This window comes from Marmota monax, unplaced genomic scaffold (genome assembly GCF_021218885.2).
Source record: "Marmota monax isolate L192 unplaced genomic scaffold, Marmota_monax_Labrador192_F-V1.1 WCK01_AAM20220418_F8-fsc00081, whole genome shotgun sequence".
Lineage (NCBI taxonomy): Eukaryota > Metazoa > Chordata > Mammalia > Rodentia > Sciuridae > Marmota > Marmota monax.
Genome location: NW_026695234.1, coordinates 1,844,197 through 1,869,400, shown reverse-complemented (window position 1 = coordinate 1,869,400; position 25,204 = coordinate 1,844,197). Strand labels below are relative to the sequence as shown.

Below are 25,204 nucleotides of genomic sequence, written 5' to 3'. Positions count from 1 at the left end.
CTCTCATGTGCTCCATACTGCAGTTGGCGGTAGAGCATGAAGCACATAATTTTTGCTCAGAAAGAGCACAAATGGGACCAGGGAAAGGAGATGGTGTGTTTGACATATTCCCCCTCCTGTTCACCACTGAGATAATCTACACTGTAAAGTGATATTCAGTGCCTGATCATAGACATTAACTTGGCAGAAACTAATTTACTTTTCTTTATTACCCTAGTGATCTGCAAGCCCTGGAAGGAACAAGGGGACTCATATTTACTATTTCTTAGGCTACCCTTTCCATTGTCTTAACATTGCCTCCAGTGTTAGTAGCTTCACGTAGACATCACTGCAAACGCTTCCTTATCATCTGCCCATGTCTCTTTGACAGTATGGGACAAAATTGGGAAAATACTTTCCCATGTTATAAGACAGGAGAATATGGAGGCTAAGTGGTTAAGATTACTCACTGCACTCTAAGATTCCTGAGTGATGGCCCCCAAAGTTGCAAAATATTCAATATTATAGGTATCTCAGAAATTAACCAGTTCCATTCCATGAGTTTGCATCTGTGCATAAAGAAGTTCAGGTAGTTTAAATGGCCGAATCAGGATGGGTACCAGCACTCATACTCCTAGGTGGATTCTCTTTACATGTGCTATTGAAAGATGCTTCTGTTGAATGAGTGCTTATTTTAATTTGAAGATGTTTAGAATCATGCTCAATGTCATAATGTCTCTATTTTTTAAAATACAACATTCATAGTGCTGTGTCTTAGGGTTTTGTATTGTAGGGAGGGGGGAAAACAAGATCTACTTAAAAGGTAGGTTCTTTGACTATAATTAAAGGGAGAAATTGATGTACATTCCTAAAGATTTCTTTTCCCCAGAGTAACTACCTAGATACCTGAAATTAAGTATTTGATTATAGCTACCCAAGACTATACCCCATGCATTGATCATGTCATTTTTATTTTAAGAGTCGCTGAGAAAGAACAGTCAAAAAATGGGGTGTTTTTCCACTCACAGTTTACACTAGACATTTAGAAAATATATAGTGGTTGAAATAAGAAAAACTTAGTTTCCTTGTTTCTCCCCGAATCTCCAGAGAGCTTAGAGAAGGCAGTAAGCCAAGGCCCACTCTGAGAGATTTAATGTTTGTCCTTACAAGAATGTCTTTGGAAGTGCACACATACCCAGTGCAAAAATGGCATTATCCTGTGATGGTTTTAAAATCTCTTCTAATAAACTAAGTAAAATAGAAGCTGATGCCTGAAAATTAAAAAGCACAGATGACCTATCTTCAAGAAAGTTCATACACTCACTCTTCGAACTGGCCAATATCCTTACATTGCATTAGCAAAACATTCCTTATTTGAAGAAGGTCAAGTTGCCAGCAATACTTTTCTGTTTTGAAGTTTGTCAGTGCCTTAGAAAATAGCTGGATTAAAAGAACAGATTCTGAAAAATCAAAATAATATTTCTTCCACCAGTAGGCATATTAGAATTTCTTGATGGTATTTGAAAATAAAGCCTGCTTCAACTTTCTTTTTCCTTTTTAAATCCTAAAAATTAATTTTCAGAAGATATTGTGGCCATTGTATTAATGGTGTATTTGGGATTTCTGAGGCTACAAATGACTGTCAATTACATAAAATTCAGAAAAGAGTTTCCTTGAAGAAAACAGAATACATTTTCACAAAATGAAGACAAGGAATGAATCATTTTGGAAAATACTTTACCCATCCATTACTGCTGAAATTGATACTCAGATGTGACTAAAGTGGCCTCCGACACAATTTATTTTCTTTGCAGTTCCCAAACTCTTTGTCCTACCATAAGTTATTGGCTAAAAAACACATCAGTATGAGCTCCAAGACACTATGCCATTCTGAAGGCAATTAAGGTGTTATTTAAATTCTGGCAGATATAGCCTTATTACCAAAGTCAGTAGAAATACAGTCAGATTACTTTGTCTTTAGAAGCAGGGCATCCCAAACACTAATTTGCTCTTAGAGTACATGAATCCACTTCACTTTATGCCACTGAAAATGAGAGGACCTTATTGTATTGTACAAGAAGATAACTTGATATTATAAAAGACTTATGAATATATAAACAGCCCTAAGTAGGTCCTTATATGTCAAGTGGCTACAGATGTTTAATACGTAAACCCTTATTCAACACAGATACAGGTAAAAAATATGTTTCATGTCAAACTCATAATAAATATGACAAAATAATGATAGTTGTCTTCTAAAGCCAGGCCAAAGGCTCTTCTAAAGGATAAAAGAAGGAGCTAAGAAGTTAAAATGGTACAGGAGACTTTGGGTCTTGCTCTTAGTTCGGCTGAGAAGTTTCAGGGTGGCCTAAAGATACCAGCAAACCTTTTGCTGTACTTTATCATCAGACTAAGACTCATTATCTTTGACCTTTTAGTGATGCAAAAATCACAAATTACTCCCCATGGAAACATCTGGGCATGGAATCAAAATGTAACACAGGGATCTCATCTTTTCTTGAAGGTAGCTTAGAGAGAGGGTGGGGGAGAAAACCATACTTATGGACTGCAAAACCATTCTCTTTTTTACATATACTGTGATTATATTAAACTACCAGAAAATAATAAAATGGATTACATTAAATCATTACACACCTTCTCACTACCTGTCTTTATTTTCTGATGAAAAGCACCTGAACTTGAATCAATTCTATCCTGACAGAGTTGGATTCTAGTGCTGGTTTTGCTGCTCATAAGTTCATTGTAGATTGAGAGTTCAGTCTAAGACAGGAGACATGTCTATCATTCATGACATTGGTTATCACCAAGAAATGATCATGCATATATTCTGATATAATCAAAAGCCATATCATTACCATTCTAGTCTTTGGGCATTTTTTTTACATAGGATTGGAGTATATCTCATCAACAAGCGTATAAAATACAATTCAAAGATCAGCTAAGCCTAAGTTCCAAAGTGTGAATTAAAAAACATGGCTCTTGAACTTGGAAGCTTCCTCCAATGGAAGGATCAGAACTATTTTCAATTTGGTGATATCCAAGAAAATGAAAAGTGATTGCAAAAGTGGCCCAAATTTGTTATGTCCTTTGTCATGAAACTTTGCAGTACCTCCCACTCTGGCTCCAGTATTGGTCACGTGACTTCCAATAATCAATGGGATATTAGCAAACCCAAAGCAAGCAGATGCTTGTAAGATCCTCAAGCCATTTGGCCTTTCTTTGTTCTTGGTCCTAATCCTTCGCCATGATGTTCTAGGACTAATTTGTTGGAGAAAGTGATAGGAGGAACAAAACTGAGTTGCCCTGGTCATCCTAGCATCCCATCCTACAACACACAGCCAGAATGAATGAGCCCAGCCAAGACCAGAAAAATGGTACAGTCTAAATCACTAATCCATGGATTCATGAGTTAAATATATGTTGATTGTTATATGCCACTGAGGTTTTGTGTTGTTTATTATGCAGCATTATTGTGACAACAGATAAGTGGTATAACATATCCCTTAAAGGCTCACATGTTTGGCAAAACAAACTCCAACTAAAGAAACTGAACATGAAAACACACATGAGTATAAGAATTAAACAAAACCTGAATTCTAAATTACCAGTAAATAACTGTTCCCAATCTTACCTTTTATAGGCTTTCCTAGGAAAATAATGCCCGGAGGAATCATGATCATTCTTGCCATGTTGCTTTGTGCAAGACCCAAGGAAAGCTAGGAGGCTGTACAGTTATCTCCCTTGATGTAATTCTAAACTATACAACCTACTACCTCAACCTGGGAACATGCAGTCACAATGGCTGGAAAGCTACTATTTCTTAAGTGATGAAATTTCAAGTTAGTCTTATAATGATTCTTCATGCTATCACCTATTGGGGCCATTCATAAGAGACAACACATCTAAGGGTCTGATAATGGAAAAAATAACACAAGAACCTTGGCCTGAGGCTATTATGTAAACAGGAAGGGAGAAAACATTTGGAACTGGTCTTCTTGAATATCTTTTTTATGCATTAAAATTATAGTAATGTTGCAGTTCTGACCAGTCTAATGCCCTCTGGTATCCATTGAAGGAATAGAAAAGTAGATCCATATTTAAACTTAGACAATTGAAAAAGAATATGAGGAAAACAAATGTTTCTCTTATAAAACTGAAAAACTGGAACCTACAGGATCAATAAACAGGGGGAAATGGCTTGAACTAAAGCATGGTAAAAAGATAAAACAGGATTTTGAGCAAAGTAGAGATAAACAAATCATATAGAAGCCAGGTTGAACATTCTCCCAACAGTATTCATCATATCTATTACATATTATATCACATCATTACATAATTCTCACCTCTCTTCATTGGTTAGCTAGACTCTGACATTGCCTGGTGAAGTCTGTGACATGATAGGCAAATGGAGATAGAGGAATACTGAACACGTGGGACTCTTATCACACTGATTATGTTCAAAGGACCAATCCAAATGCTGTAGAGTTGGTGTTTATTTATGAAATTTCACCAGCATGTAAAAGAACGACTTTTCCCCCAAAACTTTTCTAAACCTATTCTCTCATGCAGCTTCCTGGTTGGGCTATTTTGGGGGGTGTGGGGGTGTGGGGGTGTTGCCTCTGTTAGATTAAAGTTATCTTATTTTTGTTGGAGTTCAAAGACTGGGAAGTTAATTTTATCAAGCAAATTCCATTCATTTTTCATTCCTTAGCTCAAAGAATTCTTCCTGTGATATTCTCATAATTTCATGTACATATTTCTAATTTAACCCTCAATCTATTGTGTTACCATTTATCAGTGTGTCTCGTTCACTAGATCTTGAGCCATGTGAAGATGGGGCCATGTTATTCACCTTTGCAAATCCAGTACTGTGTGTGGCTAGTACCTGGCACATGGTACAAGATTAAAAAACAAATAAACAAAAAAAAAAACAACAAAACAAAACAAAAAAACTTTGTCAAATAAAAAGAATGCATGCGTGAATGGATAAACTTTGGTATAAAGCTGATGTTAAGGGCCAGGTAATTTTTATGTCCAGTCCCTTGTCCTTCCATTTACATTGGAACATCATTCCTGGTGAGGTGGATTTGCTACCAAGATTCCAGAGGGGGGAATATATCAGAATGCATGAATTTGTCTCTGTCAGTTTACTTTAAATCCTGTATTGCACATCGAAATTCATGAAATATTTTTAGTTTTCTGCCTCTAGATGCTGACTTATATAGAAGATTTAATTCACTAGGACACTAAAATAAAATACAATTTATTTTCTTTCCTTTTTATTTGAACTTCTTTCATTTACTCTGCATTGACAATTTGCCTGATTCTATAAACATTCAGGACATAAATATGAATGGAAAACAAGGCAGGAGAAAGTCAGGCAACAGTTAGTAAGATATCACAAAGAGAGGACCAGTTTTGATGCGCTAGGATGGAGGCATATCAGTCTAAGCATACAGCTTAGACAGCTTTTAAATACCTGGAAACGGAAAAATTGATTTTTCTCCATGTACCTTCTTATTCTGGGGTCAACAATACAAAGACATTGCTCCTAGAAGAGTAATAGTTTTCAATACCTTGCTCTTTTGATTGTGTGAATTTCCTTGTTTATTTACACTGAGTTTAGCCCATTATCATGTATTAGTGCAATTATGGCTCATTACATAATTAGTGTAAATATTTGTAGGCATGTAATAACAACATGCAATTATGATATGAAATGATGTCATAAAATTCTTATTGAAAAGTGAAAGTTAAAAATAAAATAAGAAGTGGTATTTATAGGATAATAGCAGTTAAATATCGTTAGGTTTAGAGAATCTTTTGTATTCTTTAACTTTAAAAAAAAATGTCTTCCATAGATACTCTGAACATGTGTAAAAAGACTCTCAGTCTATGAAATATTGAGGTTTTAAGGACTACCAGCAATGCTTCCCCAAAGGGAGTCGAATACATCTCAAACAAAGCTGAGGTGTGTGGGTTTAAGAAAACAAGAGGACTCTCCACTAGGGAACATACTTAATATTTGATTAGGTATTTGGAATTTGGACATGTGACATGTGACTCATTAAAACACATGTCTGTATGGCTGACATACAAATTGGTAAAGGAGTCTCTGACCAAATAATCTGTATTTTTGAATCCAGAGTTATATCTCTGTCCATTAGCAAAGTGATTAACATCAAGTAAACAATCACAAAGGTTGGTTAAATGAATATGTGAGTGAATGCATCATAACTTTCCTAGCATTATGGAAAGGTAGTCGAAAAGGAAAGATAGTCTTTTTCCAACTCATACTTTATTAAGCACCATGTTAGATGCCAATAAATATTTGAAAATCTTCAAAGAGTCATTCATGTTGACCTCTCTGTAAAATTTCAATGCTACTGCAAGCATAAGGAGCTTTTAAAATCTTAAATGGAGAGGCTAAGTAATATCTGATTAAATTAAAAACCATAGTCAGAAGACAAGGATCCCTAGGACCCAACAAATACTGAGGAATTGGTAAGAATATTGCAAAAATAAGAAAACAGAGTAATTTAAAATTTAAAGTGAATTCTACCATATCCATGTCATTTTCTTCCTATGTAAAGAAACTCATTTGTTAATTTTGAAATATAAGAAACCTTTTCTAAGCTGAATATCCATTTTTCCCTCCCCAGTCTCTGGTAATGACTTGTTTTATCAATTACAATTCTTAAAACAAGAATTTTTTTTAATAAATCTAAAGTTAATAAATATATTTTAATGTGATGATTTGAGAATTTTTATAAAATGAGTTCACTTTATATCCCTTCTCTCCAAAACTCCATACTAAACTGGCTAATGAAATATATTTTCAGAGTCTTTTGGGGGGGAAGTCCTGAAATTATTTTACTTTGTGCATGCTTCCTGAAGTAGGATATTCAGTGCACTCTGAGGGAGCCCCAACGGAATAATTAAAATCTAGAGAACCATTCATTCATGAACATGGAAGAAGGGAAAAACACTGAATTTCATCATCATGTAAAATATTTAATATCCTGTTTCTTATGGCCAGGGTCCAGGGGCTTTGGGCTTTCCACTAGAATATTTTTTAACCAGATGAATCAAATAATGTTTGAGGCCTTTCAGAAACTTTGAAAAGGTAGGTGTCCTACATGATCTTTGTTCTTGGGAAAATGGATCTACAAAAACTCCTTAAAGGAAACAATCCTGCAGGTACCTACAGTCCATCCTGCAGTCCTTGTATTGCTCCTGTGCAGATAATGCTGGGAGCTCGGGGTCCCTGGATCCATAAACTTCACCATTAATCCCACTGGCAGCACACTTAACTGTAGCAGGTTAGAGGGATGAGGAGCAGAGATGAAACATTGCCCATATCAAACACATGTTTACCCAGTGGAGGTGCCGGGTTCATTTGCTGGAGTTTACTCATTCCAAGCCAACCACTTCAAAGAGGCACGTAAACCCAACCAAGTAGATTGTTTGCTTACTGGGTGGATGAAGACCTTGGGCAAACAATTACACATGACATACACCAATGAGGACAGTCTTTCTCTTCTGGGTGTAATCTGCCATCATTCCATATTAAAGCAATGACTTCTTGGCAAGTTCAGGGCTGAGACCTACAGACAGCCCCCTTTATGCCACGCAAAAGAAAGGCATAAAAACCTACCCTCTTGGTCTAGTATTTATAGAGCTTTGCATTCTGTCCTTCCTAATACATGACAGAAGAAAGTTCTAGGTCTCTCTGAACAATGCAACTCTTGAGAGGAGATACAATGTATCCACCTGAATTTCAAACTCTTTTCTGATGTTAATGCACCAGTTATTACAGGTTGACTCTGCTTTGTTAGAAGAGGCTATACCACACTCATAAACAAACAAACAAATAAACAAATAACTTAAGGGAATTCCTGGTACTATGCTTCTGTGCTTAAACAAAAGGGAGTATAAGTTTAAGAGGCATCCAAAATCTGATCAACTTTTCACCCTGGGTTCTGTTTACAGAATCCTCAGCTCACATTGCTGGAATGATACAAATATAGCCAGTATTGCTTTGATCTGTGGTCAGCTTGGCTTTCCAATCCTGGCACAATGGTGACATTTAAGAGGCAAAGGGATAAAATTATTTTCATTCCAGCCTTTCAAACATGATAAAGACTTATAAAACAGCTCTGACCAGGGAATGTTGGGACCAAAGATGAGTTTGGATCTAAACAGGCCATATCTTTTTTTTTTTTTTTTTAACTAAAAAGTTCTTCTTATCCTTCTGGGTATATACAGAAGTATAAATAGTTAAGCAGATTATCCATTCTCCTGGGTCAACTCTTTTATTAAAATAAGGACTGATTGGACTAAACTTGGCAAAAAAATAGGAGGGGGGAATTGCAACAAAGTAACAATACAAACCAGAGTTAAGATTGGTCCTGTAAACCAGTCTCTGTCACTTTCCAAAAAGAGCATAATAGCTTTGCAAACAATTAGTCAGGCTTCCAGGAATCAAAATGAACCCTTGTTCGCTTATCTATTTACTCATCACTCGACAGTCAGTTGTCTGAATCACTCAAATTCTTGCAGCCTCACCTGCAACCCAGCCTCCTAATTTGACAGCTGAGACCAGGTGAGAGCAGTCAGCGGGGCTGAGGGCAAGCCTATTAATTAACCTTGTCCATTTCAGAACAAAAGGTCTCCTTCCTCCTCTTGAGGCCCACCTTCCATCTGTACCTCTCTTGAAGGAGACTAAGGGGAGGGGGGAGGATAAGACTGAAGGGATAGTGGTGGCACACAGGCAAAGCCCATGGCTTGTGCAATTGCCTACCAGACACAGACCTATAGACACAAGCTTGTGTGGACTATCACCACAAGTTCGGATCTACGGGTTTGTGGCAACAGGCCTCGGCATCTTCTCTCGTTTGGGGGTTTGACATGTCTGAAAATAAAATGTTAAAACCATTAGTCCAACACGGTTAGGCCATTCAATTATTTTATGCCAGAAAGGAAAAGGATTTAGTCCCGCCCTCAAAAGGGCAAAAGTTAGGCAAAATCTCCTATTCTCTCCCAAGTACCTGCCTAGGTTTGCACTCTCTCCACAATATGGTGGGTTTTAGGCAAACCTCATCATTTTACTTTATAAAAAATGGAATCCTCATTTATTCAGTCCTTAATGCACGATGTGGGCAAAGTAATGTCAATATGGCAAATCAACATAATAAAGAAAAATTCTTTAAATTGTAAATAGAAAACACCTGAAGGCCCAAGTACAGGATCATTTTTTTTTAAATACTTGTAATTGCATGGAATAGAATAGTGAAACTTCCCTTTTCTATTTACATTATAGAAAACAGCCGGAATAAACTAGTAAAAACTACCATCAGACTTGAAAGAGCATTTTCTGAATACCATTCTAGAGGGGATGCAATTATATTAAATAATTATATTAAATTGGAAGACTCATCTTCAGGGAAAGTTTGTTGTTTTATTCCTACCCCCACCCATCCTTGCCCCTATTATTGGTCCAAATATCAACAATGGACATGTTTAGGTATATTTTGTAAAATTCAAACCATAAAAGAAATTACATAATTGCTACCCCCAACACTGTTCAAGGGTATGAGAAATGAATCTGTTTCCTTCTCATAAAAGGATTTCATTTGTCAACCGTATCATTCTTTCTTGGAGGCCTGTGTTCTACATCTCAGAATGGGACATCCAAGGCAATGAACTTGTAGGAATGACTCCTCCTATGAGTTTTATGGAAGAACTAGTCTTAATCATCAGTACGAAGACTCACAGTTTGGAAAGCTAAATAATTATCCTCACTGTGTGCTGGGAAAAGCTCATACTTCCATCCTTTGAAATGACCTAAAAAGAGACCTTTACAAATTTTGTTAGCTATGATTATGGATCCTGGCTCTCAAAATAATCCCCTTGACTTTAACAAATTGACTTTACTCCTTTTTCAAGAATGTAAGAGATAAACTAAAGCTCTCCTGACAACAACAAAAAATGATAAAAAGTGAATTGGGGTATTATTCAGAGAAAAGATCAGGTTCTATATACACATCTAGAAGGTGAAATCAAGAGAATAGAAGAACAATAGTAGGAAGACCTGGACTGAGATGCACCCATCTGGGGATACCTTGCTGTCTGCCTACATCATCTCTAGTGAGCTCTGGGTGCAACTGCCTGGAGCCTGCTGTTGCTGCAGAAGTTGCCCAAACTGTAATCTGTAGTTCTGTGAGGCTTGTCTTGTAGATCCACAGAAGTGACAACAGCCAAGTGAAAATGAGTATCCACATGAGAAACCCCGAAATGTCTTTACTTAGTTTATTTTAAAATGCTCATTTCCTTTATAAAATAAAATATTTTAAAAAATAAGCCTGGAGACTCTTATTTTCCTTTGATCTCTCTGACAGAGGAATAGGGCCAGAGCTGGGCACAGTGGTACTTGATTGTAATCTGTAATACCAGCTGCTCGGGAGGCTGAGGAAGGAGGACTAAGAGTTCAAAGCCAGACTCAGCAATTTACCAAGGCCCTGAGAAACTTAGCAAAACATTGTCTCAAAATAAAAAAAAAAAGAAGAAGAAAAGAAAGAAAGGGGAGCTGCTCTTGATGTGGCTCAGTAGTTAAACATTCCTGGTTCAATCTCAGGTACCAAAAAAGGGCCATGGGCACTTAAAGATGAACACTTTGAACAACATTAAGGATTGTTAAAATATATGGGACACAGGAGCTCTTCTTAAAACTGAAGGGAATATGAACAGATTCCCAAAATAAAAAGAACTAATTGTTATTACAGGCTGAATAACCCTAATCCAAAAATCCAACATCTTAGATGTATCAAAACCTGAAACTTTTTGAGCAGACATAATGTCATAAGAATAAAAACTCCACATCTGAACTCAGTGACAGGTCTCAGTCCAAAAGCAGGTGCACCAAACATGTTGTATAAAATTAGCTTCAGGTACATGCAATAAGGTCTATAAGAAACATAAATGAATTTTGTGTTTAAGTTTGGATCCCCTGACCAAGTTATTTCAAAGTATCTGCAAATATTCCCAATCCATAAAATAATTTTAAAAATCTGAAATACTTCTGGTCCCAACCATTTCAGATAAAGGATACTCAATCTATATCATGTTTATTAAAACAATATAAAGCATTATTTGTTAGCAGTGGACTAAGATCTGTCAAAATGGAACCACCTTCATGAATTTGTATGGTTTTCTCTTAAGCCCAGAGAAAGGATGCCAATGCTGTATTTCAATTGGGGGCATCTTATATCATTCTCTTTAGCAAATATAAGATGAAAAGAAGTTATTTACTCTGTTTTGCTAGGGTAATTGCTAATGTTAGCTTCTGAACAATCCAAAGTTTTAAATTAAAAAAAAAATAAAAATGAAAGAGCAATCAAAAATCACCCAGGCTACTAAAAAAAAGAAGGAAGAGGAGGAGGAGGAGGAGGAGGAGGAGGAGGGATCAAATTGAATCATATACTGACCTAGTAGGGTAGAGTAAGGGTATGTTTAGATAGATATTTTTCCTGAAATAGTAATAGAATACCTTCTTCAAAGACCTTCTTTGTGTTAAGATGGAAAATAAGGATGCTTTTCAGAGGAAATTTTGGCTTGCCTCATTAAGCAAGATTCTGTGGGGGCTCTCTTAGTAATACTAATACGTAAGTTAAAAAATATAAGCTAATGCCTTTAGACAATGGCAAATGCAAGGCAAGATAATTTACCAAACAAATATCTATTTATATTATCAAACGTTTTTAAATAGTTCACATCTTTCTGTTGACACTAAAAGGAAACTTTCTGTATCATAATAGCTAAGCCTAAACCCTGTTCATTGGGAACGTACTGGCATAGTTCCATAAAGTGCCATATAGTATTACCAATTTAGGACTAACTTAGACTACAGTTACAATATCAACATTGTCATCCTGCAACATATAAGCCCTCTCTTCCAGAACCCAGAACACCTGGTAGGCTTTTTAGAGCCAATCCTCTAATCATTACACTTTTGAATTCAAATACCCAAGATAGCCACAGAGTATAAGGACAGTGCCTGCTGATTTCAAATGAGTTCTTCCTAAATCATTGTCAAAAGAAGAAAGTACTATTATGTAATAAATTTTAAAAACTGTTCTGAACTCCATTGGATAATATGCCGTGACTGCGCCACTCATTGGCTATGAAAATTATAAAACTGGTTGCTATTTTTTAAAATTATGTTTAAAATATAGTTGTTCTTTCTAATTAAACCCATTCATGTATGTCCCAAAAATCTGTAATAATTTAGGGAATGAAAGATTTGGGGGAAATTCCAGGAAAACTCCCTTACCTGGAAAAGATAACTTCTTATGAATTTTATTTTTAAACCTGCTTCCATCTTGCTAAGTCAATGTCTTCCAATCATTCACCCGCATCTGAAAAATAAGACATTTAAAATACTGGGGGGGGGGGGCATCAAGATTCTTGTTTTCTGGTTGCTTTTTGTCTTCTTCTTTCTTCCCTCCTTTCTTTCTTGTTACCCAATTCTTTTTGCAAACTTAAATTGGAAGTAATGCCAGAACAAGAGTAAAAAGTAACATCAAAAACTGAAACAAAGGATTTCTAGACAAACCTTGGGAAGCATTTTGTTTACTTGCTTTCCAAAACTATGCATAATAAAAAGGTTCTGCAAATAAGTTACTTTCACATTTTTCCTGGAATTTCCCTGGCTACCGCAGACCCCGAGAACAATTTTACCAGAAATATAATCAAATAGGAATGTGAAATCTCAGAATACTCCCGAATTCCAGTATTTCAAGCCAAATTGCTCACTTGCTAAACCTGATTAAGAAACAGGGTGTCAATAGTGAAGAAGAATAGTTAAGGTATAATCAATGAACAAGGTTGTGATTACCTGGTGGGATATAGGATCTTTGCGACACCAATCTTAACTTTTTGACTCAAAAATGATTCCGGAGTCATTATCTCTCTCTGTTGATAGGGATGTTAAAAAGGAGCAGATATCTGAATGTGGTGGATTCAGAGTCTATCCCTTTCCCACCGCAGCAGGATTCTTGGCTTCTATTCCAATGTCTTTCATTGGCCATGTTTTAGACGTGGAGTTCGCCTTTCCCTCATTGTTCCTTTACTAATGGGAGGCGAACTGAACTCACTGTGCAGCTGCTTGCAAAGGGGAAAATCTATTTGAGTTTTGCCCGGCAGTGGACTTGAACACCAAATCCATGGTGATGTCAGCAGAACTACACCAACAGGAAGATTTTCTGCCCCTCACCCCTCCTTCTCTTTTTAAAGATGTATGTCTTGTGGAAAATCTCAGTGGACTTCTTTTGTCTTGGAGAGATGGAGCAATTTGGCTGAACAATTTTCAATGAAGGAAGGAAAGGAAGGAGGGTAAGATAAAAGGAATATGAAAGAGAAAGAAGGAAGGAAGGAAGGAAGGGAGGGAGGGAGGGAGGGAAGGAAAGGGTCAATGTGCTCCATCTACTCTTGGGCATTCATCCTGACACCCAACTTCATGAAGCAGAGAGACACCTAGTTTTTGGTCCCCCGTGGCTTTGCAGTTTTTCAGACGCAGCCCCTGTCTTTTGCCAAAAGATCCTATCATCTCAACAAGAGAGGCTCATCTAGCAATTGCTACTCCAAGGTAATCCACTAGGGCCATGCATCTTGACACACCATACTTTTCTGAGTGACCTTGCCACAGGGGTACCAGATCACTGTGTGGGGGCATCTCTCATGGACACAAGGCAGTACCAAAGCCAGCTAGTTTAGGCTGAATTGATTCTCTTTTACTCAGAGAGAGGAAAAAAAAAAACTGACCAGAAGGGAGGAGGGGCAGGAAGGCGAAGCCAAGCCATGGTTTCATGTTCCTTTCAAGTAAAGGGAATTTTAGAAATTGGTATTTATAATCTTCCCACCACTCACTCCCATATTAAAAAAAATAAATATTTTATGGAAAATGACAAGTGAAAACATATGTAGGTCCACTCAAGAAAAGAGACATGAACGACGAACAGCATGATAGAGTAAGAGATTGGTCTCAAACAAAAGATGCCCTCGGATTATTGGAATAGTGGATTTTTTGTTTTTTTGTAATTGAAAGATCTAAACCCAGTTAATGTTCACTTACAACAGATGTGTAATAGAGATCAACCATTAAAGAGTGAGAAATAGGAGGTAAATCTGCTTTGGACACACTTGATGAAACAAAAGAAAAAGAGACTTTGCCAGTAACAAGTTGCTCCGTGTACAGCTGGCTCAGGGAGAATACTTTCGCTTTGGAAAGGAATAAGTCTGCTCATGAAGACAATTTTTCTTCCTTTTTAAAATGCAATGGTGCCAATCTACAACTTCCTTTCTGATTATATTGTTAATAAAGCGGGGAATGGGGATTAAAATGAAAAAAAAATTGCTTAGACCCCGATTCAGACGTAGAAACAGGAGACATATCATTTTTAAAATCAGATGTCTGCCATTTCTTTAATATAAGTGAACTCCACGCTGCAGGAATGCCTCCTAACACCATCCCACTTTAACACTCTTCATCCAAAGCTGTTTTGCCCTTGAGAAAGCATACCAAAATTAGATTGGAAAGTGGGGGTACAGAAATAAAGCATTAGATTACTTAGATCCCCCAAGGAAAGAGATTCGCAATGTATAAATTGAGTATTTCCTCAGACCTGTAACTGTAGAACAATGGGATTCTTGTTCTGAGAAAGGTAAAGAAGAGCCTGGAAGCTCCACAATGAGACTTACAAAAAGGAAGCCATCGTCAAACCCAAGAACTAGGTTCAGCTGAAGCAGAAAGCCCCTTGCCTTCTGCCCAGGCACAGATTCCCCGAGAGGACAGCCGCCAACCCCTCTCTCTGCATTTCACCCTAGGTGTCCAGCTTTGCTCCCCTAGGGCTCCCAGGCCTTCTCATTTCCACACTCGATGAAAACAAGTGTTGAACAGCAAGAAACAATCAAATAGAATATGATTTTAAACAATCTCTGCCAAATCAAAGTTTGGAAAGAAAATGTACTAACCCACATCACCTACTCTTGCTCTCAACTTTCCCCAAAGTCCAAGTTTTTGTTTTGGGTCTTTTTTTTTTTTCCTGCCAGCCCCCTTCATCCATCCCTAACACACACACACACACACACACACATTCACAGACTTTCTCTCTCTCTCTCTCTCTCACACACACACACACACAAATACAAACACACAGAGAGAGACTTTCTCTCTCTCTCTCTCTCTCTCTCTCTCTCACACACACACACACACACACACACACACACACACACACACACACACACACCACTGCTGTCTGGTCCAATCTGGTGCCTGCTTAACAACAGCAGAATGACAAGCAACATCTGTTTGTGAAAGAGCCAAAATCAAACCTTAACATTTTTTGGCTAGGTTTCTTCTTTTCTTTTTTCCCCTGACTCTAAAATGGGAGGGGGCAAAAGAGAGAAATATTAAGATTTATATTCTGTGTTGGCTCCAATGAGGCAGCATCGTCGCTCCCCTAGGGCTGTTTGAAGGTAAAGCAATTTTAGAGAAAAGCACTGCAGTACTTAGGGTGGTTCCCCCTGAAGCAAGTCCAGTGACATAAATCGTTAAAAGTCTGTTTTTGTCTAATAGCTTTATATTCATCTTCTAATTAGAATTACAGGGCCTTTTGTGTTGGGAGGAGGGAAGGATGAGGAGAGAAAGGAACTAAAGCAAGACAGAAAAAGGAGGGAGCTCCGTTGTTCCTGCCCTCTTTCATAACACACAGGCGTACACACAGGCACACTCACACATATGCCACACACGGGAGCGGGCACTAGGAGCAGCGAGGCTGCGGCAGAAATCTGCACAGCTGTGGCCATCAAAAACAGGCTCTAGCATTCCCCCATGGAGATGTGGGTTTCTGGAAAGCTACCAAGAGTCCACAAAGTCACAATGCACAGGATCTGAGCCACCTCAGTGGTGGGGGGCGGCTGGTAAGGAAGTGAAAGCCTCCCTCACCAAACGCGACAATTGCACCCCAGTCGAGGGGAGATGGGCTGTTAGAGACTCGACTCCCATTTCACTCAGGATTTGGAAGAAACCCACACACATTAAGGGAGAAATAAATTCAGACAAGTTGCTAAGGAGACTTGTGTAAACTCCAAGCACAGACATATTTCCTGGCCTTTCCCCCTGCGCTCCATCTTGTATTCTGAGCACGCAGCTCTGCGGCAACGCTGCTCCAACCTTCTGCATTAATCTTGGCCTTAACCATGCAGACTGGCAAAGCTCGCTGGTTGTAGATATCATCATCTTTCAAACTTAACAAGTTAAAAGTGTGTGTGTGTGTGTGTGTGTGTGTGTGTGTGTGTGTGTGACACTAGTTGTGGGGAGAGAGTAAGAAAATCTTAATTGGGAATTTTTAAAATATAGGTGTTGAACAAAGAAGAATATTGACACTGTATTTTGGGACTAGTGGGCAAAGGGATAGGTAAAGCATCTAGCTCTGGAAATTTCCCCTTGATCCCTTGTCCTTTCTTCGTGCCCCTTGACACCCTGGCCCCACATGTCCTGCTAAAATTGTGTCCCCTGGCAGACGTAAGCAGAGCCCAAATAGCTACAGATGACGGTGGAGGCGCCCAGGTTTCTGTAGAAAGCAGTGCATATCACAAAGTGGAAGTCTGCCCCCTTTTCCCCTGCTCAGGAGGGTGTCCCTGAGATCAGCTCTTTGAAAACAAACTGGGGCAACACCTAAAACCTCGAACTCAAACCTGTTTGAATTCTAAGCCAGAGAGGATTTCAGAGGAGAGAGTCCCGACTGCTCTCCATTCTGGGGAGCAGAGAACTTCTCCCACAGTGATACATCTTCAGTAGCAGCTGATGCATGTCAACATTTGACTTAGGGGGAAATTAACATTTTCTTTCCACACAGAGATGTTTGTACTGTAGAAGCCAATATTTTCTTTTCTCAGCCTCCTGTATTAGAATTTCTACAATTTTCCCCAGAACAGCGAGAAAGTAGACAACAAAAAGCCCAAATCACTGTTCAGGGTGCTAGGATAAACCACGTGTGCCAAAGTTTTATCTGTGTATGTATTTGTATGTGTTTGTGGGAATTTCTGTGTGTTTATGTGTGTTCATGTGTGCCTATGTGTTTGAATGTGGTTCTGTGCATGTCTGTGTACAGGTGTGTCCTTTTATATGTATTCACAATATGTATGTATGTTTGTGCATTTACACTCATGCACATTTGTGTGTGCTGGGTGTGTTTTCCTGTGTGCATGTGTGTTTGCATGTACGTGAATTTGCATGTACATGTACAAGTGCATGAGAGTGGCTCTGCCTCACCATGATGGTGAGATTAGTCAAACAGAAACCAAAGTAGTTGAAGGGTAGGCATCTGTGCCATCCCTTCCAAAATTAGGGAAGTTCAGAACATTTGTCCACCAGACATAACAGAAAAGCTCCACTGAGGGGCAACCCCACTAAACCCACTAATGAGGCTGCCATTCTTGGAGGGGTGGCCACGGCACAGCCTACTGATAAAGGAATAGGAGAAGTTTCTGCGGTGTGTTTCTTCATGCTCCAAGAAGGCTTGCCGCTTCCATCTCTTCGCTCTGCCAACCTTTATTTGGTTTTCACACTTCAAGGCTAAAGCAAGCTGTGCTGCCTCAGTTGAAATAAGGCCGCCAGGCAGCTCTTAAACTAGCAAAATGGAGGCTTTGCTCCTGCCATTCACAGAGTCCTGCAACTACCTCTTCTCACACACCCTTTGCACATGGGGCTCCATGAAACTGAGACCTTGATTTTAGGGAAGGAGGGATCCTTGGAGTTCTTTATGACCTTTTCCCTCAGAGCATATCCTTAGAGCCATCGGGACTCCACCAAAATGAAAAAGGAACCTGACCAGAGATGAGCAGGGTGGACCTACCCAACAGGTGACAGGGCCTGACAGCGTGGGGAATGGGGAGGGACACTTGCATTTTTTTATTTGTCCCCAAAACTGCAATAGCCTGAACTCTGCCTAGTTTCCAGTTGGCCAATATGTCCTGTCTGGTGGGATGGAAGGATTGTCTCACCCTAATATGAAGACATATTTGTTAGGACACTGCATGATCCTATAACATCTTGAGAGGAAGAATTAATTTACAGGATCAGTGTAACCACTAGTGCTAAAACGGAGTTCCCCTTTCCATCTAGATTGCCCCCCAAATGCTTTTCCTTACAGGTTGATTTCCTCAAGTTCTCCAAAGCACAGAAATCATATGAAATACCTTTTATTATACCAACACCTGCCCTCCCTCCAATCCTAAAAATCCTTTGTGGAAAAAAAGGAATGATATTAGTAATCAAGCAATGGACACAGCAAGGCTAGCTAGCTATAAGGAAGATGCATCAGAGGCATGAAGGGTGAATTCATTCAGAGGCATTCCAGATTTTAAAATATAGTTTTCACATTATATTGAAAAATCTTTAAGGAAGCCTGTTCTTTAAGATGTGGAAAGAAAATTAGCCATATTAACAGTGACCGGCAAACTAAAATGCCGCCCAGATATGTCTCAAAGAATAAAATACCATCCCTTTTATTTTCAACATGGTAGAAGTAAATATTTGTATGTATGTGCAGACTTATAAACAGGCCTGTATGCTTGTCATCTAAATTTCTCACCTCTAGCTTTGAGGTCAAAGACCACACCTTTTATACATCCTATAAACCGACTTTGCTTTATTTCACCCTGAGATTCAGTCTTACGCTCTGTATGCATAGTAAGATCCAGAATGTTCTACCTCTCCATCCTTTATGAGCTAAAACTTCAGATTATAAAATGCCTTACATATCATTCACCAATTGTATCCTAAATCCAGTGGGTATTTTCACTCCGTGTTGTGCAGAGTTGGTATAGAGCAATGATCAGTGTCTTTCCAAATCTCAGCTATTATTGTAATGGCAGCATCGAAGTTCAGATTCCTCTCACCTCCCTAAGCTAGTGAAAGGGTCCTAGGTCTGGCCAAAGGAATTTGGAGGTGCCCCTTCTCCCACTCTGCCTCACTTGTCATTCAACCATGTTGTATCACTTGTAACCCTAGGTTATACCAGCCACCAGTACTACAGCAGCTGCCATTGTAGGTCATTCCACCAACTAAACGACCATACAGGTACCCTGAGGAGTTGTGTCAGAGATCAATTAAAGTTGAGATCAGTCTCCAGCAGTATATTCTTGTCAAGTCAATCCAATTGTTCATTTGTATAATTCTGATAATGAGTGAAAGATAACAAATCAGAGTGTCACAACTCTGCAAAGTGGGTTAGCCTATCTAGACTCAGACTGGAATCCATATATCAATTCTTAATGCTGTCTGAACTTCTACAGGACTGAGGAGAGAGCAAATTCAAGATCTGAAGAAAGGGTATCAAGTTCAAAGTGTCCTATGTAATATTTTTACTTGTTTGCTATATGTCCATAAGTCAAGTGGTTATCAACAGATAATTTTAAAATTACTAGAGTTCGTTGGGGGCATTCAAGTGGTTAAGATGGTATTTTGGGTAGAATTAATCCCGAATATCACCTCTGTCTATTCATTTCATATAAATTATTTATTTCTGACATTTAGTATAAACCAGACATCACCTCATGGATGGCTCATAAGGGCAGGATCATATTTCCCATTTATTATGGTGTGGTCTTTTTAGTGTAGGAGACAAGAATGGGTGGGGTATATGGAAAGTCAAGTCTTGAATCCCATCTACATGACTTGTAAACAAAAATGGCTGGGAAAAACACACAGAGAGTAAAAAACTTCTTCACGAAACATTTTAATTATGCCATGAAGAACTCTGATGCTACCTTTTTTAATTTTTTTTTTCAAATTAAGTCACTTATGCCAGCTCTGACATATTAATACAGAGTGCCTGGAATATCAAGCCAGAAGGATTCCGAAATTGTGTCTGATCTCAATAGAAGGAGTTTTATGAACACTTAGTAAGTTATTCCTGCCGTAGGGAAAGAAGATTGACAAGGGCATGTATTACCAAGTATTTGCCATTCCTCACAGATCCTAAATAGATTTTTTTCTTTTCCCATTTTTATTGGTACATTCTAGTTGTACATAATGATGGGATTTGTTGTTACAAATTCATACATGTACATAACACATCAATATAATTTGGCCTGCACTTCCCCTTTCCTCCTCTCCGCCCGTCTCCTGGTCCTTTTTCCTCTGCTGGTCTCCCTTTGATGTCACAAGATCCCTGACACCCTCTTTCTTTTTCCTCTCTCTCTTCTTGTTTCCACATGTGAGAGAAAAAAATACAACCCTTGACCTTCTGAGTTTGACTTATTTTGCTTAAAATAATAGTCTCAATTTTCATTCATTTTCCTGCAAATGACATAATTTCATTTTTCTTTAGCTAAATAAAACCCCATAGTATATATGTACCACATTTTCTTTATTCATTCGTCTATTTATGGACACCTAATCTGGTTTCATAGTTTGGCTATTGTGAATTGTGCTGCTATAAACATGGGTAGGCATGTATCACTGTAGTATGATGACTTTAATTCTAGATCCTAAATTTTTCTTTTATCACCGACTTTGTCTTTCTAATGACAATGGGGATAAGCTATTAAGCAGCCTCTAATGTGATACATTTCTGGATGTCTCAAAATTATTTTTATTATCATATCATCTCTAGAAATCCTACCTCATAAAGAAGTTCAGGTTGATTTTTATCTTCCATGAAGAAAGTCTTACAAATGTTATTCACATGAACTTTTGAGTATACTGTATGTTGTCGGAGCAAAGAATAGAAAACTAGCAAAACAATTCATAACCCCTGTTCCCCATCTCTGGGATATGTGTGCCTACTGACAGCTAAGTTTCTTTTGAAAGCAAAAATATCATGAAAACAAGAAATTTCTGTATAGCTGGAACCTCCAAATCCATTAATCCTAGCTCTCTCTGGTTCTCTTTAAAATCTATGTAAGACAATATATTCCACAACAAATACCTCTCCCAGAGCAATGCAGCTGGACCAGATCCACACATCCATGTCTCCTGAGAAGCTTAGAAGGCTCCTGGTAATGGGTGGGAAGAGGCAGGAGCAAGGAGAGGACACTGTAATCAGCTATGGATGCTTCCCACTTTACATCATTGATACTGCCAGGCTTCCTCTTGCTAGGACACTAGACCACTATGGCTGGGCAGCACATAAAATCAGCAAACTTGCTTTTATTTAGGATATTCTATCGCAGACAGAGGGACCAGAGGACCTTAGTCCCTGAGAAAACCCCAATAAATGAGGTCTCACTGTACATTCATGGGTTCACTATGGATTGCGGTCCTAGCAGGAGGCCAAACTTCTGGCTGTGGTGAAAGTAATCCAAGGAAAAGTTCCTCTTCAGGCACAGAGAGGTATAAAACTCTGTGCTAAAGCACACACGTGCTAAGAGGACCACGACAGTCTTTCACTCATATGAAGGACGCTTCCAAATGAGACATGGTGGGCTCTCCAATGGACAATTAGGTACTGATTCCAACCTGTGTGGAGTATCCAACCTTATTTCCATGTTTCCAGGATGAGTCAGGGGACACTTTGCTAGGCTGGGCCCTAAGAAAGTGAGCACTGTGGTGTTGTAAAGGTGGACACCATGCCGTCAGGGAATAGAGGTCACCAGTCCTGTTATAACTGAGCAAAACAGATAAGAGTCACAAGTTTTGCTCAAGTTAGACTATCACCTAGTCCACCCCTCTGTCACCAGGGAGGACAACAAATGCATTCTCCAGCTCCGCCCCACTTTCAATGCATTTGGTAAATGGACATGGAGGGTCAGGGCTGCCAGATGTTTTTCAGTGACCTGTGTGCATGCAGCCAGGGATTAAGATCAAGCCGCTGATGAGTTTTCCTTGTGAACCTGCAGCCCTTAGCAGAAGTGGTGACCACAGGAGACAGGAGCCTCTCTACCTCCACAGGAGGAATTTGCAAGGAGACTTAGAGGCTAGACCTCCAAGGGGAAGCCTAGTTAGAGATTAGAAATGAAGTACAATAAAAACTCTGTCTGGAACAGGTTTATGTAAGATCCCCTGAGTAACAGAAAATTATGAGAAACTCCATCCGGGAGTTCAGTTGAGCATCATAACCTTAGTTTCTGCACATCTGTAAGTCCTATTAGTGATTATGAGATCGGACCGCCCGTGGGTGAATTTGGGAGCTGCTGTTATACTGAGAACCATGAAGATAGGAGAGCTAATGTATAGCTTCCTCCACCCCTGGCTCAGAGTTTCTTTGTAGGGGATAAAAGCAAGTGGATCACAAGATTTAGGGCACCCCCAGGCTAAATTACCACCGCCATCCATGAGCAGGAGTACAATTGTGTGTCTTTCTTTCCAGCAATTGCTCATCATGACAGAGTTTGCAGGTAGAGATGTTGCTATGCTGCTGCTGCAACCAGAGCTGAATTTTCCTCTCAGTAGTTCACAGCCCCTCTAGATCCATGGCAGACAAAGGCATCACCAGATCCTCACTAACATGAAAGCCCCGAGAAAGAGAAACACTAACTGCCTTTCTTACAGCATATGGCCAACTGGCCTCACTAATGCTAATACGACAACATTCCTATTTAAACATCTTAGCAGAGGGCTCCAAAATGGCACCACCGTCTCCGTTGTGCATTTTCTTTTTCTTCCTAGTAGATCTCTGCCTTTACTAGGTTCCCACTTCCCTGCACACGCAGACTCACAAATGGGCTGTGCCAGATGGGCTCTTAATCATAGTAATCAGTGGGGAAATTAAATGTTAGAAAATCCAGCTAGTCTCCTGAATTTTCCCACTCGAGATTAGGGACTGAGCTGTCACCATGTCCTGTATGAGACCCAAGCTGCCTTTTATAGAAGGGCCAATGTGATGGCTCCGGTTTGGGCTTCGTGCTTTATGGATGTTTGTATTTCTTTCCCAGAAAATGACTGCAGCTCAATTCAGTTTTGTTTCTGTTCTGTCAGCTGCTATTAATACCTCCTATTTACAGAACACACACCTCGGAGGAGCTCAAAACATTTACAGAAATTAACCAAGCCTTGCAACATCCTGTCAAGTGGGCAGGGACTAGATATTACTTTCTTCGTTTAAGAGGAAGAGACTGAGCTATTAAGAGGGCAAAATTCTTTGCTTGCCACATAGACAGGACCCCATCGCCCACTCATTTCCAGGCTCTCTTAGGCTGCCAAATAAGGTAGGTATTTATTTATACTGTGATCACTAGCTTAATACTCTAGTATTTTTGAGATAGACATATGAACACACACACGTACATGTTGTGAAGTCCTCATGTGCAAATACCATGTCTTCTTTCCAGGAATCTTCCAAGAACGTACTGTACGATTCTTCTAGTAGGTACCCAGTAAGTGTGATTGACTGGCTTGCAATAAGCCAACACCTTCTTTCTACAGCACTACCCTCCCTCTCAAAAGACTCCTAGATTCTGTTCAACTGTCACTTCCTCAGGTGACCCCAAGGTCCTATCCAGAGCCAGGTTTGGGGGTAAAACAGTCATCCCCACCTCATCCAGCACTTCCCCTGTTGCAATTATTAGAATAGCATAGTGAGAAGAAAGGAACTTTTTTTGTCTTTGAGACAGATGGGACTCCACTGGAGTCCTACTTCTGCTATTGGAAGACCTTGGACAAGGCAATTAATTTTTCTCTATCTCCTCATCTGCAAAATGAGTCTGATAATATCTGCTTTGGAACTCATGAGGGCACTATTTTTTGTAAGAGGAGGAAATAGAAACAATTTACTCTTCACTAATACAACAATGGTCAAATAAACGAGAGTACATCAATACTGGGGGATACTCTGTACTCATTACAAAGACTAGCCATCCAGAAAGAAAAACTGGCAACAAAATACTTCTAAGATATATTAAGTGTGAAGAATGAGTTGCAGAGAATATGGATATTTCTCTGTGTATGAGAAAACTCCCAAACTATGTTCTCATTATGTGCAGAATTACTGAAAGTCAGGGAATAAGATATTGAATGAGATAAAATGTGTAAAGCATGTAAATAAAATGCCCACAAACAGTGGTTACCACTGTCACTGTTGTAGAGTTCCTTGGGGGTGAGGCTATGTTTCAATCTTTGTAGCTCTAGCTGCTGGCACACCATAGTGAAAGAAAATTACTCAATGAAATGACCTAATCAGTAATCAACTGTTGAGTTAGGAAATAAGAGCACTAAAGTGAATCGCAAAGAGTCTAATGTATTGTTTGGAATGTGTTGAATGTAGGGAGGCAGCATTGTCCTTTGGGAAGAAACAGGATGGAGAGTCATGAGGCCCAGATTCCAGATGACTGTTTCTTAAAGTAGTCCCAGGACCACCAGCAGCCACATCTCCCACGTGGCTTATAAATCACTAAGATTCCTGAGTCACACCCCTGATCTGAATCAGATTCTTTGGAATTGTAACACAAGAAGCTGCTTTGTGCATGATTTCTTTTTTTCCCCCAGTTTTATTGAGATATACTGAAGGAATAGGAATTGTACATATTTAAGGTGCATAACTCAATGTCTTTATACAAGTGTACACTGTGAAATGATCACCACAGTCAAGCTAATTAACATATCCCTCACCTATGGAAGTTACCATTGTCTTCTTTCCCTTTTTCCTTTCTGCTTTTCTCCCTCCCCTTCTTCCATTCTTTTTTCCCTTCTCCCTCCCTCTCTCTCTCTCTCTCTCTCTCTCTCTCTCTCTCTCTCTCTCTCTCTCTCTCCCTCTCTCTCTCCCTCTCTTCCTTCCTTCCTTTCTTCCTTCTTTCTTTTTTGTGATGAGAATACTTGAGATCTATCATCTTAGCAAATGAAGGATAACTGGATTGGATGACTTCACCTTGCTAAAATGTCCATACCATGTAAAGTGACCTCCAGATTCAATGTAATCACTATCAAAATCCCAATGGCATTATTTACAGAAATAGATTTTTTTTTCAAAATTCATAAAGAACCACAAAATACTATCCCTTATGGCCAAAGCAATATTGAGCAAGTAGAATCCAGCTGCAGATATTGTATTTCCTGATTCCAAAACACATGACAAAGCTATCATGACCAAAACTGTATAGTGCTGTTGCTTAAATGTATAGCCATAGAGACCAATGGGACAGTATAGAAAGCCCAGGAATCTGTGCATTCTTGTTAACTTATCTTCAACAAGAGTGACATGAAAAA

At 39.0% G+C, this 25,204-nt stretch overlaps 1 long non-coding RNA gene across 3 annotated transcripts in view; it reads right to left on the bottom strand.

Moving 5' to 3' along the window:
- The window catches only part of LOC124088890 (uncharacterized), a 259,076-nt gene that overhangs the window by 47,432 nt on the left and 186,440 nt on the right, over positions 1 to 25,204 (bottom strand). For all 3 annotated transcript variants that reach the window (XR_009226172.1, XR_009226170.1, XR_009226171.1), the window contains one exon: positions 12,332 to 12,416. This is a non-coding gene — a long non-coding RNA (uncharacterized LOC124088890). The remainder of the gene's footprint in view (positions 1 to 12,331; positions 12,417 to 25,204) is intronic.